General features: G+C 42.4%; 1 pseudogene; it reads left to right on the forward strand.

The window, feature by feature from the left end:
* The first annotated feature begins 512 nt into the window (after nt 1-512).
* Nucleotides 513-25,441, forward strand: part of LOC122792812 — a 46,990-nt pseudogene continuing 22,061 nt past the window's right edge.

Here is a 25,441-nt window from a genome sequence, read left to right on the forward strand (position 1 = left end):
TGGAGTAAACAGCTCATGGCAGAATGTGAAAAAGGCTGTAGACTTAGCTTGTCAAGAGACACTAAAGTATCATCAGAAAGAGTGGATCACTGCAGAAACACTGGTAAAGATAGAAGACAGAAAGAGGAAGAAGGCAAAAGTAAATAACAGTAAAACTAGAGCTTCAAAGAGCAAGGCCCAAGAAGAATATGCAGATGCCCACAGAGAGGTCAAAAGATGCATTAAAATAGATAAGAACAATTATGTGGAACAGTTGGCAGTTGAGGCAGAACTGGCAGCTTACAGTGGTAACACAAAAATGTTGTATGATATCATTCAGGAAAGTACAGCAAGCCAGGGAGACCTGTTAAAGATAAGCAAGAAACCATCAATAGTATAGAACATCAACTGAAAAGGTGGGCGAACACTTTGAAGAACTTCTAAACAGACCGTCACCTCTAAACCCTCCAATTATTGAGCCAGCCAATGAAGATCTATTAATCAATTGTGAAAAGCCGAGCAAGGAGGAGATCATGAAAGCCATCATCCAAATGAAAAATGGGAAAGCGGCAGGACCAGATAACATCTCGGCAGAGGCCCTTAAAGCAGACCTGAATACATCAGTGGAGATGTTGTATCCACTCTTTGAAAGAATCTGGGCAGAGGAAACTGTTCCTTCAGAATGGAAAGAGAGCCATCTCATTAAGCTTCCCAAGAAAGGGACCTTAGCAAATCTACAGAGGCATCAATCTTTTATCAGTTCCAGGAAAAGTTTTCAACCGTATCCTTGGAAAGGATAAAGGACATCACTGACAAAAGCTGAGAGAAGAGCAGGCAGGCTTCTGCAAAAATAGATCGTGTACTGATCAAATTGCAATGCTCAGAATAATTGTGGAACAGTCAGTTGAATGGAACTTACCATTGTATATCAACTTTGTTGACTTTGAAAAGGCGTTTGATAGCGTGGACAGAGAGACACTGTGGAGCCTTCTGAAGCACTATGGTATACCAACGAAAATAGTAAATTTGATAAAGAACTCATACAATGGTCTATCATGCTGGGTTATACATGGAGGGCAGCTCTCTGAAAGCTTTCAAGTAAAAACTGGGGTCAGGCAAGGATGCTTACTGTCACCATTCCTCTTCCTGTTAGTTATCGATTGCATTATGAAGAAATCTACTGCAGGAGAGAAAAATGGGATCCAATGGACCCTATGGAGTCAGCTGGAAGATCTGGACTATGCTGATGACCTCGCCCTCATCTCTCACAGCCAGCAGCAAATGCAAAACAAGACAAATTTGGTGGCAGTTACAGCACTAGAGGTGGGTCTTAACATTAACAATCTGAAGACAAAGATCCTGAAATTAAACTCCGCAAATACTAACCCTATCACTGACAAGCAGAGAGGATCAGAAGCTGATGTCAAAACAAGAGAACTATCCTTGATCAACAAGATAAGGCTGTTTAACTCTAACGTGAAGTCAGTACTGCTGTATGGGGCAGAGACCTGGGGTTAAACAAGACCACCACTAAAACTTCAGACATTTACAAATAGCTGTCTCAGGAAGATTCTGGCCAGACACTATTAGCAACGCCCCTTTTTTGGAAAGGACCAACCAACGGGGAAGAAGTTAAGAGGAGGAGGTGGAGATGGAACCAGCAAACAATATTACAAGACGGAATCCTCAGGGAAGAGAGGAAGAGGCCAAACACCTGGAGGCGAGACTTTGAGGCAGATGCTAAGCTTAGAGGCTACACATGGAACCAAATAGAACAGTTGGCTCAGGACAAGATTTGGTGCATGAAACACAGGAAGGAAGAATAATATTAGCTGCAGATTTAAATTTACCAGAAACAGACAGAAATAACATTGATTCAACAATGTTAGTAAGGAAATTATTAACAATGTATATTCCTGAACAACAATTGCTTCAGATTGTAAAAAAAAAAACTACTGGGGATGGAACACGCTAGACACTCCCCCAGATTTAATAAACTCCATATAGGAATAGTGTAAGTCCTACACAGAGTGAACAGTGACCATATCTACAGCCCCCCCCCCCCCCCTGGCAGCACGCCTTGCATATTCATGAAGGCACATTACAGAGGGAGAACCATGTACACAGATACTGAATCAGTGCTAGGGGGTGTGTTACAGTGCTTGGAGATGTGTAACACACCCCCTGAACTGTCAATGTGCCATACAGCACTAAAACATTAAAGTAAAGTGTCCTCAGACACTTATTTATAAACTTTCATGTATATTTCACAGGGGTGTGTTACAGTGTCCGTAACATATCCCCTGCAATGTCAAAGTGCCGTATGGCACTAAAAGTTCAAAGAAAGTGTCCTGAGACACTTATTTATAATAGTGTTAATTTATTTCACAGAGGGGGGTGTATTACAGTGCCCGTAACACAACCCTGCACTGACAAAGTGCTGTATGGCACTAAAAGATTAATGGTTAAGTGTTCTTGGACACTTAATAATGTATTTAATTATATATGTTACACAGGGTGTGTGTTACATTGCCCGTAACACACCCCCCACACTGTCAAAGTGCTGTACGGTACTGAAATTAAATGAGTAAATGTGATTTTGATGTTTTTTTTTATTTGTGTGTTTGCGTGGTGCAGCATAGTACTTAAACATAAACACATAAACACATGCCAGACATCTAAAAATAGAAACCGGATGCTTTTAATTGTTATACAAAATGTCAAGTTTAAGCATAGCTGAGTAGGTTTGCATGGCACGTCACTCAGCAGTGCTTAAATGTAATGAAAGTCTATATAGAAATGCATAGCTGAAATCTTCACAGCCAAGTTAGCTGACTGGTTAAAGTTATGGCTTCATGTGCAGTAAGTGCACAGTTCTAATACGCAGACAGGCCATTCAGCTTTTACATCGGGAAGCATTTCTATGTACATTTTTATTTTTTTTACTGACGTTGTTATTGATATTTGTTAACCATGTTAGTTCAGCTGGTCCAGAATCCCAGTGTCAGTGGAGATATGTGGTGAAAATCCCCAGTTAAACACAAGTGTCCAATACAGTACAGTCACACCCCAAGAAAAAGTAATTAAAGTACATAGGATGAGGTCATGAAAAGTAAAATGCTACCCATACTAATAAAGTATCAATAATGAGTAATTATTGTCGATACATATTTTTTATTATGTAAAACTCATGTTTGCTCTGAGCTACATTTTGCTAAGCACTGCTATGCCAAGCTAAGCAATGCTCAAACAGGAGCTGTTTTAGCAATACTTAGTAACATACAGCTCCACTTAGCTGGCTTGGACACTGCTTAGCACTCCCAGTTTAAGCAGTCCTCAGCTCAGCTAAGCAGGTTTGCACATTGCTAAGCATTGCCAAGCATTTGCCACTTTAAGCACTGCTCAACTAAGCTTAACAGGTTTGTGCACTGCTAAGCTGAGCTTAGCATTTTTAAAAATGGTCCAATGGCAGTAAAGGGTGGGAAAATAGCCTTATTTAAGCTGCATAGGCAGGAATACAGCCAGAAACTGCTGGACTTTTATCACTACATGAGCTATGGCTGGAGCCAGAGAGGGAATGCATTTTCGGGCACACCTCTGGTGCATGTTGGAGTCCAGGGTCATGGTTGGGCTCCTCGTTAAAGACCATGATGACAGACTGCTGCAGGGTCAGTACCAGGGCTCTGAATACAAGTCTGAGGTCTGGGACTGCCTGGCACGTGACCTCACCAAGGCTACTAGGATCCCCTACAGTGGTGAGCTGGCGCGTCATTATTATGATGACCTGAAGTGGGGGAAGGGGTGCTCTTGGCCTAATGGATCCAAGATGCTCAGGCCAGAATGCCCCAGAAGTTTGTAAGTATATGAACCATTGCTTTACCATATTCTAGCATTAGTATCTGCTACACAGGTACACATAATGGTGTGTTTCCCTTCGCACAGCTGCAGAGAAGAAGGCTTGCAACTTGGAGGCCCACGCAGGGCACCTAGCAAGTTTGTGCTGAGAGTGTTGAGTAGAGATATATCTTGCAATATATAGTAATATAAATAAGAAAGAGTACAGTAGTAACTGTCATTAGGTATATTCTGTTCTGACTGTACTACAGTAACAGTAATAATGTGTAGGAATGACATGTGTATATGGTATTAATACTAATGATCTGGTAATAAAGTACAATGGCATTTTAAATGTGAATGGAATAAATGACATCCATTCATGATCTACAGGAAATACAGTACAACTGCAGTCAGACTTGTGAAGGTAAAAGTGTTAGTATTGCATAGGTTCTGTAATAACAGCACACCTTCAATGCATGCATTATTTAAACTGGAGTACAATAAAGTTTGTCAAATGTATGCCAATGACTGTGTCATGTCACTCTCAATAAAGTTGTCTTCTGTCAGTTGTGTGTATTCTGTTCGATTGTTGAAGAAATCTAATTTTACAGGTGTTGATATGGGTATAACACCATGAAGTGACTGAAGTTTGGCTGCAAAAGAATTATGTTAAAGTGTAGCTGTGGAGCTGTACTAAAAGATAGAATGCAATTTCATATATGTTATGCACTAAAGTGACCTTCAATAGTAATGTGTAAGATATTATAGTTTGTTTACATCAGGATTGTTAACCTTTGAATTTCAGCTATATGCATTCCTGAACATAGGTATGCTGATGCAGGCAAGTATGGCACAGTAGTAACTGTAGATTGCAAATATAACATCTGCAAATGTATATGGGTCAGGTAGGCATCCCAGCACCCTGATATGGTCTGTACAGATCACACATATTCCCATCCACTAGGGGTTAATTGTCTACACCTGCATTCCAAGTATTAAAACATACTTCACCTACTATCTCTGTCATGCGTGAATCTCATGCATGTATGTTCAGCTATCACTGCAGTCTCCTGTGATACCCTACTGATATTACCAGGTCAGACTTTGACAGCAGATGAGCTCTAGGCACATATCAGTCAACCAACACATAGCAGTGGCCCAGTACCTCAGTGTAATAAGCAATACATATGTTGCTATTTTTCCACAGACAGACCAGGGTTTGAATCCAGGGACTGGTAGTAACATGTATTTATAGTAACAGACAAGTAGTACTGACTAGTAATAGAAACAGTCATTACTGTTAACAGATATTTCCACACAGGACTTACAAGTAAAGAAATGTCTGTAGTAGCTGTATGAAGGGTATACTAATGTCGACCATGCCTACCAATGACAACAAGATAGGCATATAGTCCATGCACTGTGCACGATACATGACTCTCAAGTGTCACTCCTTCACAGCTAGTGCTCACTGTTGCCAATAACCTTGGACACAGATATAAATCCAGTTGAGGTATGCCAGTTGCACACTCACACAACATCAGTGCAGGGTACACCCTGTTAGTCATGTATGTTACCCTGACATGTACGAGTTTCCTGTAGTTATGTATGTAGAGTTCTTAAAGCTTGACCCATACCATGCCATGTCAACAGCTTGAGAGGTATGCATGTGCTACAGAAACTATCAGGCACATGTAGATGTAAAATAATAACAGCCTGTAGAGTATTCAGCAGTACTGTTGTAAAAAATATACCTATACAGTTGTTAATGGAATGATTTTCTCTCCCCCCATCCCTTATATGCATCACAAATTATTATTCTTATACTACGGGTATGGTTTCATTTCCACATATGTTGTTCTCAAAAAATAATTTTGGGCCTTGTGCTGTATTATTGGTTATATATTTCAGTGATTGCATACTAACATACCTTGTGAAATTCCACCATTGTTGGCCTTTTGCCGCAACTGTTACTGGCATACTGTTAAAATAATAACTGCTATTCCATTTATGTCTGTGTTCCATATGCTATGCAATCCTATTGTTCTGGGTTAATTGGAACACCCATGCATGCTGTTATAACTAATGTTGAAATGATTTGTTCATGAATAACCAATATACCTTGACAACCTTCAACACCATAGCATGATTGGGTTCAAGCTGATCCGCCTATCCCATCTCATATGGCCGTGACACCAGGTACCAACACATCTGAGACCCAACCAGGAGCTGCTTCTTCTGCTGGTTCTGCACCACCCTCAGATGGAACTGCCTCAGGGGACGGGGCCCATCCCCCTCCTGGGCACGGGTGCAGATAGGAGACTGTCACCCAGAATCAGGTTTCAGGTATTGTGTGCAGGGTTATCCGTCACTTGCAGGATAGACTGCACCAGATTGAGGGCAGACTGGCACACTTTGAGAGGTAGGCTGGCCCTGGTGCACATGCCCCAGCACAGCCACCTTTGGGGCCATGAAGTGGCAGTGGTGACTGCCCATGGGTGGGAATCTCAGTCCCACTGTTGCCATCTGGGGGCACTTGGTCCTCCGATACCGAAACACCGTCCCCGCCCAAGGTGTTTACCCTCCTCATGTGTCATATACTACCCCTGTCCGCTGTCTTGTCTGTCTGCAAAAGCAACCTTGCCTACCCAGCTTACTCCCCAAATGTACCTAAAACCCTTCCCCAATATCCCACTCTCACCTTAAAAAAAAGGGCATCTGTCCAAAAAAAATTTCGTCCCATACATAGCTCTCCATTTCACCCCCATATACACTGCCATGAATCAATTATCCCATCAATTAATCAACAAAGTTATGTCACCTACACCCCTCCCTGTGGGATGTGAGGCTCCAAATTCCAAATTGCCCACATCATGCACAGCTGTTGCTGCATAAGAAGTGGAGAGCTATAGTCCTTTCTTACAACTGTCCTGCACATCCCTAGCTGCCTTTCACATTGTTTTTCCCTCTGATTGCCCCTATTTCACCACTTTCCTATCACCTCTTTTTTCTTTTCTTTTTTTTTTTGAAAAAAGTGCTGGTTAAGTGGGGATAAGCACCACTTGTAGTCACAGTGCATTGCGCAAATCCACACAAACCCACTTAAAACCACTTAAAACTGCATTAACCACCTTATTTGATTCAGACACTGTTCTGCCCAACAACAAAATAACCAGCCCTGTCAAGGCTCGAATGCAGGACCCTCTGAACTGCAATCAGAGCAACACACCACTAGGCCAACTCAACTCTGGGGGGTTACTGCTGCTTTTGTAAATATAGCATGCAGTACAGTCATGTAACATTAGGGGAAAAATACACCCCCACTAAGTATTGGCCCCAGGACCCTCTGAACTACAGTTCACTGCAATACAACAGTAGGCCAACTCAACTCTGAAGAATTACTGATGTTGTTATGAAGATATCCTGAGTATCAGTGGCACAATGTCTACATATAATGTGATAAATGGCAGCATACTTCAGCCTGTGATCCAGACACCAAACCAGTACACAGCCAAAGACATGTTCATGGATTGATGGAAGGCCTACAATATCAGGTACAGCTGCCAACTGCACATACTGTTTCAGAATATCCACAGTTGTGCCACCTACGTATGACATGGTTGTCATCAAAGCTATTCAGTGTGCTGATGTACTGGCAAGGCAGTGCAGCCTGATTTTACAAAAACATGACAGACAGGTCAGTGTCACATGTCATAGCCATCCAAACACACATGTTCATGCCAATCCCATGTAACACACTGTATGCATGCATGCACATATGTCTTGCAACTACACCTCCCATAATAATTACTCAGTAGCTCTATCTGTAAAGTTCCTAGCATGTCTGACATCTGGAAACCCACAGTTCAGGTCCACAGTCCAGTCTGCTGCATGACAACTACATGTTTGGCAACAAAACCTAGAAATAACTGAGCCCTGCAATGTCCAGCAGACCTGGTTGCTGCTACCATAGTAGCATGTCAAAGGTCTGGAGGGTGGAACATGTTGCAAATATCAATACATGTCCTTAACCTCCCCTACCACTCTCTAGATGGCACTACTACTTAACATATGTACCAGAGGCACATTCCTCACCTGGACTGTAATGGGTACCCTCACCCTGACCATGCTGTGACACAAGAGCTGACACTGCACCCTCCCTGACATATGCAGCTTGCTGCCTCCTAATATCTTCCCGATCCCCAGTATGAGTCCTGCCCAGAATGCAGCAGCTGCAGCCTGCCACACATGCAGCTCTATGTTCATCTACCTGCTACAGACCTAACATATCTCCCAATCACCTAGAACAGGGCATCCGCACAACATCCATACATAAAGGGTTGGGGGATGTTTAGGTGACAAGGACATGTATCACAGTCTCCCCCTACAAACATACACAGCTGATACACCAGCATCAACTGCAGCAGCATGCACATTCAGATAAAAAAGTTGTATGACACTTACATCTGCCTGCCTCCTTACTGACCCCAACACACATTGTTAAACAGTAAATTGCCAGAGAATCACAAACTCTGTTAACAATGGCCTAACACAGCACTCAAATCTGTGGACATAACACATTAATGCAAACAGTGAACAGTATTTGTACATAGCCTCTGTGATGTTGTAGCTCCCATACCTCGATAATGTCCTCCTCACAGGCCAGGAAAAGGGCCAAAGTCTACATGAAGGCCTTAATTATAGGCCTGTGTTCCCATGCCATTGGCTAATGGCAATATACTCCAGCTGTTCTGGATGCAGTTAGCAAGTGGGAGTCACAGACTGGTGCACAGGCAATCACCTGTTCCTGAGTATTACCTGCAAAATGCAACCTGCTGCCTATGGTAAACATATCTGACACTTTCTTCAAGAAGACAGACTGCGATTCTCTAGGAGACTACAACTGGATTTATTCTCACAAAGGAGTACAGCAGTATACCAGGTATGTCATAGAATTAAGCATGTAATGGAATGCAGATGGGGATGCATTCATAGGAAATAGGAATTTAAACAGTAGGTCGCAATAACATTTCTTGGACTGACATGTTGCTGTTAGTCTGCTGTCCAGCACCTACGGCCATCCCTTATGGCACTGTCTGCAGTGACATAGATCACAGCTCTGTCCCCTGAGTCACCCCAACAATGGTCAGTTCACATTTGACTCACATATGACTGCTACTAGATTGTTTGTTGTACGATGCAAACAGTAAGTACTAATGGGTACAGCTGGCATATTACATTATGTACTGTCAGTGAGCCCCTCTCAGTCCATGAATGTCATACAGGCTTAGCTCAAATATTGTCCAGTTGTCCCTGACTTTTCATGATGTACTCTGGCTAGGTCACTGTGTACTACACACCTGTAACTCATTACCTGACACCTATGGTTAGCATACCTGGTGACCCTCTGCACCAAGACTTTAGTCTAAAGGGGTGACAGTAGTCATCCATCAAATGGCTAGGACAAAGGTGGTATCAGTCCTTCTTTGAATACAGTTCCTTATGGTGTTGTAAGTTTATGCTTGGGGTCATGTAGGATGCATCCTGTTATGTGATAGTCTCCCATGGCAGATGTAGACCGTGGCAGAGGTGACCTGTTCCCTACATATAGGAGACAGGGGAGGCACTGTGGATATCCTGATGTACTGATGGGGAAGACAGGGGTGAAGCCTACACCTACTCTGCTAGGCATCCAGCATGCTATACCAACAACACTGGTATAGCTGATGTCCTTGAGCCTTGAGCACCACAAGTGAGCAGCTGCAGGTGCTTCCTGTGGTGTTGCAGACATATGTGCAGTAAGAAAGATGACTATCTGTAGTGGATGTAGACAATATAAGCTCTGTGTTTGTTATGCAGGTTTTCAGTACTGATCCCATTCTCATGTACATGCTAAGGAGACACTACTCCAAAATGGGCACCTGCCCCTACTTTGTCTCAGACAGCGGTATGTCATCCCTGTTATGGACACTATGTATTGCAGATGTCCACCAGACAGGTCTACATATCCTAGCAGAGGATGATGTAGGCCTGTTGGGTATACCTGACTACATGCATCTATACAAATGCACATATAGCACTTGTGTGTATGTGTGGATATTGGTGCCAGTCCTTAATGAGGGGTTGGGGGCTGTGAGACTGTGTATACCCCCCAGGAGGGTGTATTCCATGTTGGAGGTGTATGTATGGCTGACCCTAGCTAGATGGGTATTATGGGAGATGGTGACTGTGAACCTAACCACATGATGGCTGCATGTTGTGTAATGTCAACTGCAATACACCTTCATCTCATGTGGGGGTAGCCCCTGGCTACACCAATGTGTTTGTACTAACACTGTTGATGGATCTCTGCCCATTTGTGTGCTGGCATGGGTACGTCTTACAATGTATGTCAGGGTCATTCAATTGACCCAGGATCAGGGTACAGACCAGACTCCTACTACAGTTGATGAGGTCCATATAGGCAGAATGGGATTCCTGGTCACATGTGGTGGCCAGTAGCTAGCTGTGATTTGAATAGGTGTGCTGGCAATGATGAACTGCCCCTGCAGTGTCCCCTGTGCATCTTACTGCTTGTACAGCATGGAGGTAAGTATGTGTCTCATGTACCATGGTATTACTGGCTACACTTTGTTTTTTTAATGTATGATAGGATGGTTGACCAGGTAAGGCTGGGGTGCTCTCTGCAGCTTTGACCATGGTCTGTGTGACTGCACTGATCTCTGCAGTTCCCAGGGTAAGGACTGCTTGCACTGAGGGCAAAGTCATGTGTACACCTGTAGCATTTAGCAGCATGGCCTTCAATGTGTGCTGCACTGCCACTTGTATGCTGGCAGTGATAACTTCACCACTTTTACTAATGGACTCACTATAGGGTTGGTGAGAACCACTGCCAGATGCATGAAGACCAGTGAAGACAGACGGAGGCCATCTCTCACAGAGTATCATGGTCTGTTTACCATATCATCCACACTCACAGGTATTGGAACCCACGGATTATCACAGATTAAATGTGCGCATGTTAAGAGAAATCCTTCCCTGATTGTATTGTTCTGGGTGACAGCATGAGGTTAGGGACATACTTATCTGGGGCACATAACAAGTGTGCTCACTCATTTCTCACTGCATATAGTCCAGGGATGAATATGTCAAGTCAGGCACACCAACATGTAGTCTGACAGACTCATGACAGTACCTGTTGGTGAGAAACAGCAGTGCATATGCAATATTGCAGAGTCTGTCACATGGTATACAAGTAACTGTAACCATCCACATATACAGCCTGGTCAGAGGCACACCGGTGTGTCTCCACTGGAGTCCCCTTTGTGTAACATGTTTGACATGGGCTGATGACTGCATGGCTGTGAGACACAGGTGTGTAACCATATGTGGTATGGCCGTGCACAGTCACACTCCTGCAGTGGCTGTACCACCAGCACTAGGAAGGGAGGGTGTTGTCCACACCACAACATGGCAGGCCATGGGCACATGGTCCTGGGTGGTCCTGTGAGGAACACAGACCCAGCAGACACTGGTCACAGTCAGGAAGTAGTACCACATCTGGCCTTGGGCATGGTGTTGCCAGTGCCTTCCCTGGCAGAACCAATTCCCATGTTCATGGCTGGTGACGGTGAACTGTACATTCTGACATATATGGTCAACAGCTGTCCAACATACCCTCACATGGGGCTAGCACATGGCTTGACTGTGTGCATGCATACACTCATGCATCACTGTCACATGCAGGTCACTGACAGATGCAGACAGCTCCTCTCCATGGCTCAGCTGACCAGCACCCCTCCAGACACACACACATGATATTAACTGTATGGTACAGCCTAGGCCTTTAGCATTCCCACACCACACCCTGTGCATATGATGATACCTGTGCCATATCCCTGTTATCCATACTATCAATGAGGGGCTTGCTAATATGTGTTTGATGCACAGGGTGAATATAGTACAGTTAATAGCAATTTGTAGTGTAGTAGTGTTATGCCCTGTAAGGTGTTGTCTGCTGGCAATTGTCATGCATACACATTAAATTGTATGCACCTTTGTGCCATGATGCTTTATGTTTGCTAGTACTGCTGACTGACTGCAGTCTCACAGACTTTATTCTGCTTCTGTTCCAGTTGTCTGTGTGTCTAAGTTGTGGTGAGCTGCTGCCATTATGGGAGCTCAGGATGGCAGAGTGGGAGACTTTTTCATCACCAAGGTACGGCTATATATGTGCATGTTTACCTAGGTGCGTATGCGTGGAACAGTGTGTGAGGGACAATAGGGGCAGACAGCATAACCTTGCATGCATACCCCTCGACTCAGCATGCTACTCTTATACATGTCACCTGGGAGTTCCATAGGATCACAGGCTCATAGGTACCAAGAAGATTACTAGAGTACTGGCCCTGGATCTGTTACAAGCCTAGCCATAGTTTATCCCCAACAGAATCATCAATCAGCACCTGTTGTCCCTGGCATTGCTTGACACACTTTGGACCCTTGGGTCAGATTTTTTTTCCTCTTCCACTCAACCTTGATGCAATTGATGAGGGTCTGCATGGTACTCTGTTTGACATGTTTGGGGAGTGCATTCCTGAGACAGGGCAGCCTCTGGGAGACAAACCTGTCTCTCCAGCTGTTTTTTTTCCTGTCTCATATTTGATTCAATCCTGTCATGCCAGTAATGCACACAGAGTTATACTGACAGATATTGGGCAGCTTTTGAAGCCCTGAGCACAGCATTGCCATCTAGGCATCTCACAGCCCACCTGTGGACAACCTGTCCAATACTGAGTGGGGCAGTACTGATTCGAGGCTGTCTGCATGGAGCAGGTGTTGAAGTCCATAGATGACCTTTGTGAGTGTTAACATAGCCTTTCCATTTGGTGCAGATGTTTGCATAGGTACATACCTGACCGGCCATGCTGCTAATGTATTGTTGTACTGACACAGGACTATACAGAGGTAATTTCCACCTTTTGCTGGATGCAGTCCCTTTACCTATGTAGTGAACCACGTCCAGGCCTTTTCTGACCACTGCCACTACTTGATGGCTGAATGCAACAGTGTTATCAACCTGAGTAGCCATGTCTTTCACAGTTTGTGTGTTAATGGGGTTGCTGTTGATGTGGGAAATAGTAGGCCCATGTTCTCGCCATATGGTACGATGGTACTGTTTTCTGCATTCAGCTAGAGGCTTGGACCTGGGCACCATTCCATACCTGCTGTATGCAGTGTGTTAACATCAGTTTGTGGGTCAGTGAAAAACAGCACACTACTCACAGTTGCCACAGCTTTAGGTGGTAGCAACATATGTGGGAAATGGAAGTTAGCATTCATGCCTTCATACATTTTGGTCATTGTGGGCAGAAGCTACTCACAAGGCATACACATATCTACATACTGCACACACATAGGCAACACAGAGTAGGGTTGCCACCTTATCAAATGTAGAATGTGGAACACGTATTGTAGTATTGTGACAGTTGGCAGAGCATTCCATAGGTTCATAGGTTCATAGTTTAGTACTAAGCTAACTGCCCTTGCGAGCCATTTTAAGCCTAGCCAATTATCCCTTGTGAGACTCAAACCCTGCACCTTGTGTTTGTAAGGCAAACACCTTATCCATTAAGCCATCCTCCCAACCTCCCATACCCACGGCAAGTGCAACAGACAGGACTTCCCTTGGTTTGCCAATATGACAGCTTCTTTGTGTCACATTACCGTAGGTTATGCTATTTCTCATACCAGTAAGGTTCTTCTAATGTGAAATGCCTCTTTATGGAAGTAGTAGACAACCTTATAAAATGTTTGTTGTCCTACACTCTGGGGAACTCTGTATTGTTTGTGGCATTGTCACAGGTCACACCTGGCTAAACATGGACTGCAACCTGCAGGGTGGGACAGGTGGTGGCCATAACTCTCACCTCTACAGATGTCTTCAGGATGTCTTGATGTTTGTCACATATTTTTGTTCTGTTTTGGCATAACATTGTGGTTTTCTGGCAAAGAAGTGTGAAATCATTAAAGACTGACATTACACAACAATGACAGATATTTTCCTGTTAGACTTCATACTCTTCAGAAAATGCATGTGAATACACAACCTGTTATGCTATCTACTCTGTATGTTTGTCAGAGAAATATTTAAAGATTGACCCTAATATTTGGCCTTTGTTCCACTTTTCTGTATGGATTTCTCCAGATGACTTTCTGTAAGAGGTCAAGAGGTATGTTTGTGGCCCTAACACAGATACACTGCTACAAGGGGATATACATATGTATATATATATATACACACACACACACACACACACACACACACACACACACACACACACACACACACACACACACACACACACACACACACTCATGAGCTGCCCTTGCTGATAGTAGAACCCCTACCCAGCTAGTTATACATAAGATTGTGTAATATACAAAGTGCATGAACCATGGAGTTTATACAGATTTGCAGTATCTGACACTACTATTCAGGTGGTTGACATCTGTAGGTGCTGTAAGAATTGCCACTGAGGAGTTAATAGACACTTAAAATGGTATAACTGTGTCACACACACACAAACACACACACACACACACACACACACACACACACACACACACACACACACACACACACACACACACACACACACACACACACACACACACACACACACACACACACACACACACACACACACATACACACACACAAACACACTACTGCAGGGGAACATGCATTCCAACCATGATGCAGAGAGAGTTGCCAGTTTTGGAATTAAAACACCTGTCTAGTTATGTACAGTATAGCCCACCATATGTATTGCATGCACCACAGTGCTATTGTGTTTGAAAATGTGTAACTCTGCATCTAAGATGCATGACCTCTGTCGGCCATGAATAGGTTGGTGATGGTGAAGTTAACAGGGTGGCAGAGGCACACAAAATGGTATAAGCATTGCACATACACAGGCAAGACAGCCACACTGCTACATAGGATAAACATACACAGACACATACAGTCACATAGTTGCCAGTATTGAGATTACAACCCCTAACTAACTAGTTGTATGTAGTATAGTGCTATGTCCTTATTGCATATGCCACGGTGCTTATATACCTGGGTCATATCACTCAACTTGTTAGAACAATGCATGTGGACAAAGCCTTCAAAAATAGGGAGATACAGCTCCAAAAATAGGGACTGTTTTTACATATTGCTCTTATAAACTTAAATGACTGATAGAGTGACAGGTTTCATATTACCATTAGTTTTTGAAGGGTATGAAGTCTAACACTCTGATGTCTGTCATTTTCTGACTTCAGCTCTTAATGGTTTTCCAGTGATTTGCCAAGAAACCATAATTTTATGACACATAGACTAAATATATGAAGCAATCATCTGGAAATTCTGCAAAACTGTATGCAGTTGAGAGGTATGGCCTGCAGAGTGTCAAACAGTGCATCTGAGGTGGAAGACATCAATAGGCCCTATAAATTAATGCAATGGGGGAGTCAGCAGGGTGGAACAGGCCTCAAAATGGTATAACCAACCCACACAGGGGATATGCTTCACAGACACACACACACACACACACACACACACACACACACACACACACACACACACACACACACACACACACACACACACACACACACACACACTTGGCAGCCTTGAGATTAGAACCCCAGTCTATCTAGTTGTATGCACTATAGTGCAATGCACTTATCGCTTGCACCAAAGAGCTTATATGCCTGCAGAATGTCCAGTGCTGTATGTAAGGTGGATGACATCAACAGGCCCTGTTAATTAATGCAATGGGGGGAGTCAGCAGGATGGAACTGGCCTTAAAATGGTATAACCAACCTACACTCACACACTCCCACAGGGTATATTCTTCACACACACAGTTGGCAGTCTTGAAATTAGAACCCCTCCCTATGTAATTGTATGTACTATAGTGCTATGTATTTATTGTGTGCACCATGGAGCTTATATCCCTGCAGACTGTCCAGTGCTGTATGTAAGGTGGGTGACATTAACAAGCCCTGTAAATTAATGTAATGGGGAACAGGCCTCAAAATGGTATCTATCACACACACACATACACACACACACACACACACACACACACACACACACACACACACACACACACACGTGACTAATGTGAGATTACAATTGGTACCTACCTACTATTACTCAATGGGCCTCACCATAGTATTTGCACATGCCACTGGTTCAAATTGGTGTATGTGTGGTTGTTGCAGTACATCTCTCTATGAATTTCAGTGTCTCTCTCTGTCTCTTTCTCTCTGTCTGTCTGTCTGTCTCTCTCACTCCCCCCTGTCTCTGCCTCTCTGTAAATGATATTTTTGTATATGTTACCTATATATCTGTATGTTTATCACAGCCAACAGATCCAGATAAATCTTGTATGTACCACATATGGATAGATGGGGTAAACATGTCTGATGGGGGTGGGGATAGACAGTTAAGATGTACATAGCTGTCTGTATGCAGAAGAGATATACGTACATCCCAGTTCTGTAGTCAGATGTGGGTTCAGACATGGGCTGACAGAAGCTAAGTGTAGGAACATGTTCAGTATGACCATCAATAGTAAGAGTGGGTCTCCAGTCCAGACTTACCTGTACTCCAGTCCAGGATATTGTGTGCTACAGCCAATTATCTGATGAGCCTCTGTAAACAGTCCAGTACCTCACTGATAGACTGGCTGAGGGATCTCCTGGCTGTGTGCTATGCTTGTTAACTGAGTCATATCCAGGTTGGGTACAGAGTATATTGGACTGAGCAGAGTTTTGCATAATATGTGAGGTACATTTTGCACAACACTGTGATGTCCTGGTATGTCAGTGGCAGACCAGTAGAGATTAATGTGAGGAACCATTGTAGACAGTTGTCTACTGACTCCATACATTGCAGGGAACCCATGCTACTGCACGACGTGTTGTAGTCTGCACATTCTATGTTTGTGTGGCCAGTGGTTCCTCCTTCCCCTTATATGTGGCCCTTTGTCCTACTCTGCTCCAGTTGCAGGCTTTGTCCACAGTTGCTGCTCTTATGTAGTTGTAGTTATGGTGTGACTGGGGTAGAAGTCATAAAATCACACACAGGATTATGGGCTACACACCTCTGACTGTACCTGTTGAGCAGGTTGGCCAGCATTGTTACCCATACATCTGCTCTGGTGCTTAGACAGTTTATGTTGCACTGTTCTTCTAAGGCTACATGTTGGCCAAACCTGTCTAACTCTTACAGGCAGACATTTTGACATGGCCATATATCACAGTCGGACACAAGCCCAGACATGGGGACAGCAGCTTAATATTGCTCTTCCAAACATAGACAGTTGGTAGACTGGTTTTGTTTTAGCTTGCATTTTCTTATGGATATGAAGTTTGCATCTCAACTGTCTGTCACTGAAGTTTTCATATCAACCTGTATTGTTTAGCCAATAGTTTGTCAGACAAATGCAATGTTATGACAAACAGAACAAACATATGAGGCATACATGTCGATATTCTGAGAAACCCTGACATTCGTGGGGTATGGATGGTGCACACTGACGTGTTGTGAGTACTGACGCAGTTACATGGCAGTCTTTGTATCCTGGCAGTACACTGACTTGTCATAAGCGGCTGTTCTAGTAGGCACCATCTAGATTACTCAGAGCTGTGTACTGTCCATATCTGTGGCCCACTGTCCCTATCTGTGGCCCACTGTCCCTCCATTATCCAGTTTTTCTGCAGTAACAAATATTGATATCTGGACAGCCTGTAGAACTCCTACCGTAGATGTAGCTGACATGCAAAACAGTAGACACAGCCAGTCTCGAACCATGGGCCCTATTGCCAACAGTAATGTACTCAGCATAGTGAGCCACAACAGCTATCAGTCAGTGCTGTCTACTTCCTGGCACTATTAACCACACACATACCTAGCACATTGACGCCTGCATATTGTGGAAATGGAAGATGTTAGCAAGTTGATTGGGACAGCCCTGGGAATGTGTGGTCTCCTGTTATTATCTTACAAACATAACTGTTACTGCAGTTCTATGGGAACACGGGTGTGTCGGGGGTAGGGGACCATACCTCTGAACTGTACAGATTTTCACAAACTGTCCAGATGCTTGCCTCACATTTTGGGTCCATTTATCATATAACTGTGGTTGTCTGGAAAATTACTGGCAAATCATTAAAGATTGAAATTAGAAACTAATGACAGACATTTGAGTTTCAGATTTCTTACCCTTCAGATAATTTATGCTACTGCAAAACCTGTTATTCTATCAACTTTCTAAGTTTGTAAGAGCAATATTTAAAAATTGTTCCTGTTTTTGGGCCTTTGCCCCACATTTCCTTATGGCTTTGTACAGTGTTCTTGCTCTAAGAGGTTGAGAGGTATGTATGGGACTCCAACATTGACATCCATGCTTCTGTCCTATGACCCTGGTGTTTGTAAGTCCCTCACATAGTGCAGTGGATTTTGCTGGCTTGGGGCCTACTGCATATTCTGGCACAGCCAGCATTTGGCAGAGAGTTCCTGTTTTCCCATATAGCTGCTTGTTGTCTGCTGCTATCCTGGTAGCCCACTCTATTCCCTTGCATACATGCAGCAATATACATTTTCTGCCACAGTCTACTGCCCCATTCATTTGTTTTTTAAGAAGAGTGACTTACCTTGTGCCTGCAGCAGTTGAGAGGAGATTCCTTCAGGGCTGACTCTGCTGGTTGCACGCAGTACACAGTCTAAACATGGCAAGGTACAGGTAGTGTGATGTGGCTGGCATCCTTTTTACTGTGTGTATGTGAGTTGGAGTGAGGTGTAAGTCCCTGGGTCCCTAGGTTGTCAGTGTTTATGCTTTACCTTGCCTCTTTGCCAAGGCCAGAGTGTACTGGGCACCCCTATGTCTGTCCACAGGAAGAGGCTCAGGGGATTCCTCTTCCAAGTCCCCCTTTGCCTGTGGGGACCTTGGCAATGGTGTGGGGTTGTGTGTCCCTTCCCTATGATGTTCCTGCCACAGCTGTTTCTGCAGGATCATATTGTGTAGCATGGCAGATACTAACAGCATGTGTGCACATGTGGCTGGAGAATACTGCAGGGATCTACAAGATATGTTAACGCAGTGGAACCGTGACTTGAGCAGCCCAAACACATGCTCTACGATGTTCCTAGTTTGTGCGTGTGCCTCATTATGGCATTTTTCAGTTGGGGTGTGTGCATTTCTGATGGGTGTCATCATTCACGGTTTCAGTGCATAACTAGCATCCCCCATTAGAAGGCTGTATGAGATGTCCCTCCTGGCGAATGCCTGGTACATCTGTGATGCGTGCCAGATGTGGGAGTCATGATAACTGCTAGGGGTGCCAGAACACATATTGATGATAATGCCTTGGGCATTGCACATGACCTGGCAGTTGATGGGGTGATACCCCTTGTGGTTGACATTGACTCTACCCTCCTCACCAGGTGGTGCTTTGATGTGCACATGAGTGCAGTATATGGCACCCAGTACCTCTGGGTAGTGTGCTACATGGTGGAAGAGATGCATATTGCTGGTCATCTCCTCAGAGGTGTTGGGGAAATAAATCTGCTCACTGGCATGTGTCAGCATGGAACTGGTGGAGTACCCTAGATGCGGATGCCTTTGAGACCCCGTGATGTTCCGGTAGGCCTTTGTAAAGTACATGTAGCTAGTATTCTTACAGCTATGCATACCTTTGTTTCCACTAGGATGGGATCCCCTCTGTTGGCTCTGGGTCTGAAGTGAGGCCAGCAGAGCTTGGTGAGTTCCTGTAGTATATCTCTGTCCACCCTATAGCGCTTTACTATCTCCAGCTCATGTAGCCCCTGAAAGGTTACCCTGGGCCTGAACACTCTTCTCCTACTCAGTCTGGGCCTATTGTCAGCATCATCATCATCACTGACCTAAGCCTGTAGTGCATACAGATGTAAAAGAGCAGCAGCAGCCCCTATCATTTTGTCTGTTAAAATTCCCACGTCTGTACTCCAATGGTACAGAGTATGTGGGAAAATCAGATTGAAGGGTGTATGCATACTTTGTACTGGTGTGCTGCAGATGCAGCCTGTATGATTGGCTGACTATGATACATTCCACCTGCCAGCTATATTGCTGAGGGGTGTGAATGGGCCAGTGTCAGTGGAATAGGGCTTATCAGTCATTTATGCTTGATTGGCTTTCTCAGGCTACTTCACCTTTTTTTTTTTTTTTTTTTTTAATTTCTTCCACTGCTAAGAAGCCAGCTGCACTCTGCACAAACCTGTGGAGCTAGTGTAAACATAGCTTAGCAGAAAGGGCCCTCCCCTGTATACAGGCCCACTTAGCTTTTCTTTAACCAGCTAAAATACGCGCCGTGGGGCTAAGCACAGATTAGCAGTCTCAGACACCCCCCCTTCTTAGCTATGCTTAGCTGAGAGTGCAAACAGGTGCCGCTAAGCTCCAATCACCTTAAAGAAGGTATGCACACCCCAGTTTGATGTTAGCTATCTGTTCTGCCTACACCAACACAGTTCTAGCCCTACCACGGTTAGCACCTTCAGAAAACTGTTGGCCTTTTTGCTATTCAATAAACCTGGCTCATTTACATACACCTAATTGTGTATACCCTAGATACAGCACTACACCAAGTCCTATCTCCTTAGCTACCACTGTAACCTGCCATTGTGTGACTCTTATGCTGGGCATATAATGCAATTACTTTGCCTACCTTAAATTTCATATTTTACACATTTTTTTTGCGAAAATACTATATTTGTGCATTGCTGCATGCTGCTTGAACGTGGCATATGTTTAAAAAAAAAAGATTAATTTTTGATATGTTGCATTATTTTTTAGTCTCAATGGCAATAGATTTGGCTATTTGCATGGCTACTGTCACATATACAGGCTTTTTGTTGAGGCTGTTACAGCCCCTGTTTTAATTTTATAGTCCAGTACATGGTTACTAACCGAGTATATTTTTCCTGCAGACACGGCACCCACACTACACTGTTTGTTTTCCCAAAGAAATTACTGTAACTTCAAGTTGTGTCATCACCATTGATGTGCAGTGATCATGGGATTATAAAGGTGCATTTGTTGCTAGATAATTCTGCCAAACTGAAATCTAAACCAATGCACAGAAGGTTAATTGCAGATTATATGGAAGCAAAACAGTCACCGTGTAAAACTAACTGGAGTGAAGTGTTCAGCAGAAAAACTGCAGACGGAATGTGAAAAGTTTTGAAAGAGAAATTGTTTGAGTGCAAAAAAATCAAAAAAATGTTTAACCTCAGGATCTAGGCATGCAACATCAGGAGGATATATTTCCATAAGAACAAGATATTTGATTAAGGTGAAAGACAAAAAATATAAGAAATGGAAGAGAGGTTGAACTACAACTTTGAAAACTAAAATAAACAAGTTAGACAAACAAATTAAGCATAGTGTGAGACTAGATCAAGAAAAATTTGAAGAAATTTTATATAAAGATATTGAGCATAATAGGAAACCTTTTTATAGATGCATAAGATGTGGAAGGAGTAAAGACACACAAAGTGATAAACTGTGTACACATTGTAAAATTTATTCTCAGACACAACAGATTAGAGATAATTTACAAAATCTTATGCAAAACAGTTTGGCTCCACAAAAGGGGTTATAAGTTGTCTGAGTGACATCCAAGTAACTCCAGATACTGGAATCAAATTAGATTATATTGGAAAAGAACTGTACAAACTGGATCCAAACAAAGCACAGGGAGGAGACAGAATTAGTAACAATGACACGAGAACACTTCAGCAAGAACGTATGTTACCATTATATTTATTATTCACTAGGTCAAATAAATATGGGGAGAATCCTCAAGACTGGAGACATGTGCTTATTAAACCTGCCTTTAAGGAAAAAAAGGAGTAGGACAAACCCAGAGTCATATAGACCCTTAAGTCTACTTTGATGTTGTGGAAAATAGTGGAGAAGGTAATATTGAATAAGTTGTTGTCAGAACTGGATAGGTTGGGACCTGAAACCATATATCAGCATGCATATGATGAAAACAGATCTATTACCACCTGTAACATGATGTTCTATAACAATATAATAACAGCTATGAATGAAAAATTTTGCTGTGATGTCATTTATATATATTTAACTTCAGCATTTGACAGTGTCATACCCAAAACACTAATCAATAAATTAGTACAACTAGGCATTGATGTACTCTTGATAAGATGGATAGCTGCATGGCTTATAAATAGGACATGACAAGTATCATACAGCAACTGGACAGGTGAAATCCCTTGGTTACAGTCAGGGTGTCCCACAGGGCTCTGTCCTAGGCCCTTACATGTTTAGATTGTTTCTTTCAGACCTAACTTTTTCATATGAGGTGTTCTGCAGTCTATATGCAGATGACCTGAAATTGGGTAACCTGATTACATGTGTTACAGATAAGGAATGTCAGCAAAATTACTTGAGTAAATTGACCATTTGGACATGGGAGAATGATATATTGATAAATACATCAAAAACTAAGCATGTGAGATTTGGGAGACATAAATTGAAAGGTGAATATTTAATACAGCACACAGTGACTGAAACTGCAGATTCATTTAAGGACCTGGGTATCTGGGTAGATTCAGCTATGAGTTTTTCTAATTATGTCAACTAACTGGTTAATGATAGCTATAGAACTATAGGTTGTATAAAAAGATTTATAAAGTCTAAGAAATAAAATATAAGGAAGTCATTGTTAGTTACATTAGACCCAAACTTATGGAATAACAATATGGAAACCCTGTAAGACAACAAGCATGAGTAAACTGGAAAGAGTACAGCAGAAATACACCAAGGGCATCCATGGATGTGAAAATTATTATGAAAGACGAAAATATCTAAACTTGTACAGTGTCTCTTACAGATATCTAAGAGATCTAATTCAGGTATATAGGGCATTTAGAGACAACTACCTCTGGGAATGTTTGGGGCTATCAAAAAGTACTAAAGAATCATCATACAGCCTATATAGGAGATTCTATAGGAATGAGAAGTGTACTAGTTGGTTCTCTGACAGAGTAGCCGATGCATGGAACAGACCACCAAATTTCATTAACGCAAGTACTAGTTTAGATATTTTTAGGAACAGCCTGGAAACTTATTATGGGTACAAGTCTTCTGGTATATCGGCAAACTAGAAGGCCATTAATGCCCATGCTTGAAATATTTGTATGTATGTATGTAAGGCTATAAGACATAAAACTACTATCATGTATGTGTTTAACTTATGTGTGGATAACAAGGAATAGGGAGTTGTGATGGTGATTTCTCACTGGCTTAGTTCATCATTTGTTTCCCTTCATTATTATATGTTAGTGAACTACTTTGATCTATAACACTGGAGTGCAATTTATCCTTGCTGTGAACAAAGCTATCTTACAGATGAAAGATGGACAATTTCTGGAATTTGACAACCTATTGACTTGATGTATTGAAATGGAAATTAGCCAGAAAAGTTAAGAATCAAGTTAGTTGCAAATTTGAAAGGACAGCAAGTAAAATAAAAACTTTTTCTTTTGAAAGTCAGCAGTTGGAAATGGAAAATGCTTGCTGATTGACTAGATGAGCAAATATCATTTGATTGTTATTTATTTATTTATTTATGTGTCTTTGTTGACAGAGAAAGTCTGACTAGGCAGAGAACATTTTCAGGGAAGCCCAGAGAAAAAAAAATCTCCATCACAATAGATTTATATTTACAAGTGAATTTCAGACAGTTCTTAGAAAAACAACACTTACATTTCTCATAAAAAAATGAAAGATAGGCATATATAGTAAAGTATTTACATCAACAATTATAAGTCTGTACAATTCTTGTAGCTCTAAAATCTTGGGGTAAGCAAATGGACAGATACTGTAGAAGGAAAAACTTTGTTGTAAGAAAGTTTTGTGTTCTTACATGTAATGATGTAAGTTAATAACATTATGTAGGAAGGGAGATTGTAGTATATTATAGGTTTGCAAAGAGGTCAAGAGATATAATGAAGTAAGTTAAAGAATTATGTGGGGGGTATTAGTAGTGTATAGGAGGATAGTGGTTATAGCATTTGACTGACAAAGCAATGTATAGGGTTAGATCTGCTTAGGCTACCTGTCCCAAACTGGTGTATATGGTGGCTTGTAACTTAGATATAAAGTGGGTGCTTGAGAGGAGTAGAGAAGTGGGTGGGGCAGTTAGAAAAAGAGAAAGATGTGAAGTATTGTTTAAGAGGTAGGTAGAATGAGCTGGAAAGTGGTGTATTGATTCAAGTGTAGGAGGGGAAGTTTTTAGGGGTGAAGTGATTTAAGAAGAGGAGAGCAAAAAGTTAGTGATAAGCTATATGAAGTTTGTGCTTTTTCTAGAGGTCTCAACCTGGAGTTGAACATGAGTATGACAAGGACTGAGTTAGGTATTGAGCTGTATTTTATAGTCTGGGAGTTTGTCAGTCATTCTTACTTGTGTTGGCATGGTTTTCCAGAGTTTGGAGATGTAACAGGAGTACAATGAGCCCCCCAGTTTGCTTCAGTATTGCTTAGAATAAATTTATCACCAGAATGGAGGACCCTTGTCAGGTGATACAGCAATAATATGTTTTTAATGCAGAGCATTTTTCAGGATAATGTATCAGTTTGTATGTCATAAATAGCTGAGAGTGTGTTATGTGCTTAGCTGTTTTAAGACTTGGCAGTTGTGAGTTCAGTGTCACACTATAGCATTAATTTCTTAGTTTCCATTGTTAGTTATTGTGCAGGATTGGATATGACCCTTTTAGTACACACTGGGACAAGTTTATTGAAAATCATTAGGAATATCTCTTTGAAGTGTATGACAGCAGAACCTAATGGCATAGATTTTTGTATTTTCCAGTTATATTCTGCTAAGGATTTGATAAAAGTGTGTTTGTCAAAGTTTTTTGAGTTATGAACTTCTTAAGTGTTGAGAGGGTGAATATTTAATGGATACAAGTGAAGGGCTTTTTAGTACATTACTTGTAGAAATTAGGGATATCCGCGGTGGTGCAGCGGTAGCATTCTTGCCTCACAGCAAGAGGTTCTCCTGTTCGATTCCTGGCTGGAGTGCAGGGAGTGCCTTCTGTGTGGAGTCTGCATGTCCTCCCCACGGTTGGGTGAGCATTCGAAAGACATGCGTAAATGGGCATGCCTTCATTGAAGGTTGGACATCGAGCTGGCACCTCGGTGTTCATGAAAATCTACTGCCAATCATTAGCAGACCGGAGTTCCGCTGTGGCGATCCCTAACAAGCATTTGTTAATGAAATGCTTTATATGTTTTTATGAATGAAATGTTTTTGTGTTTATACAATGAGCTTTGAGCTGCATTTTTTGGTGTGGCTTTAAGGGCTCTTGTTAATTCCTAATTGTTTTTGCATGCTAATTGGCTGCTTTGCTGTTTAAAAGTACTACAGTTTGGATCGTTATTTGTCTGATTAAGCAGCTGCTGCAAAAGCGCTTACTGTTTGTTCTACTGTTTGTTCTGGGATTAAATTCTTGAATTTTACTGCTGTGTTCCGCTGCCTCCTTTGACTGTGA

Source organism: Protopterus annectens, chromosome 2.part0 (assembly GCF_019279795.1).
Source record: "Protopterus annectens isolate FY-2018-M chromosome 2.part0, PAN1.0, whole genome shotgun sequence".
Classification (NCBI taxonomy): domain Eukaryota; kingdom Metazoa; phylum Chordata; order Ceratodontiformes; family Protopteridae; genus Protopterus; species Protopterus annectens.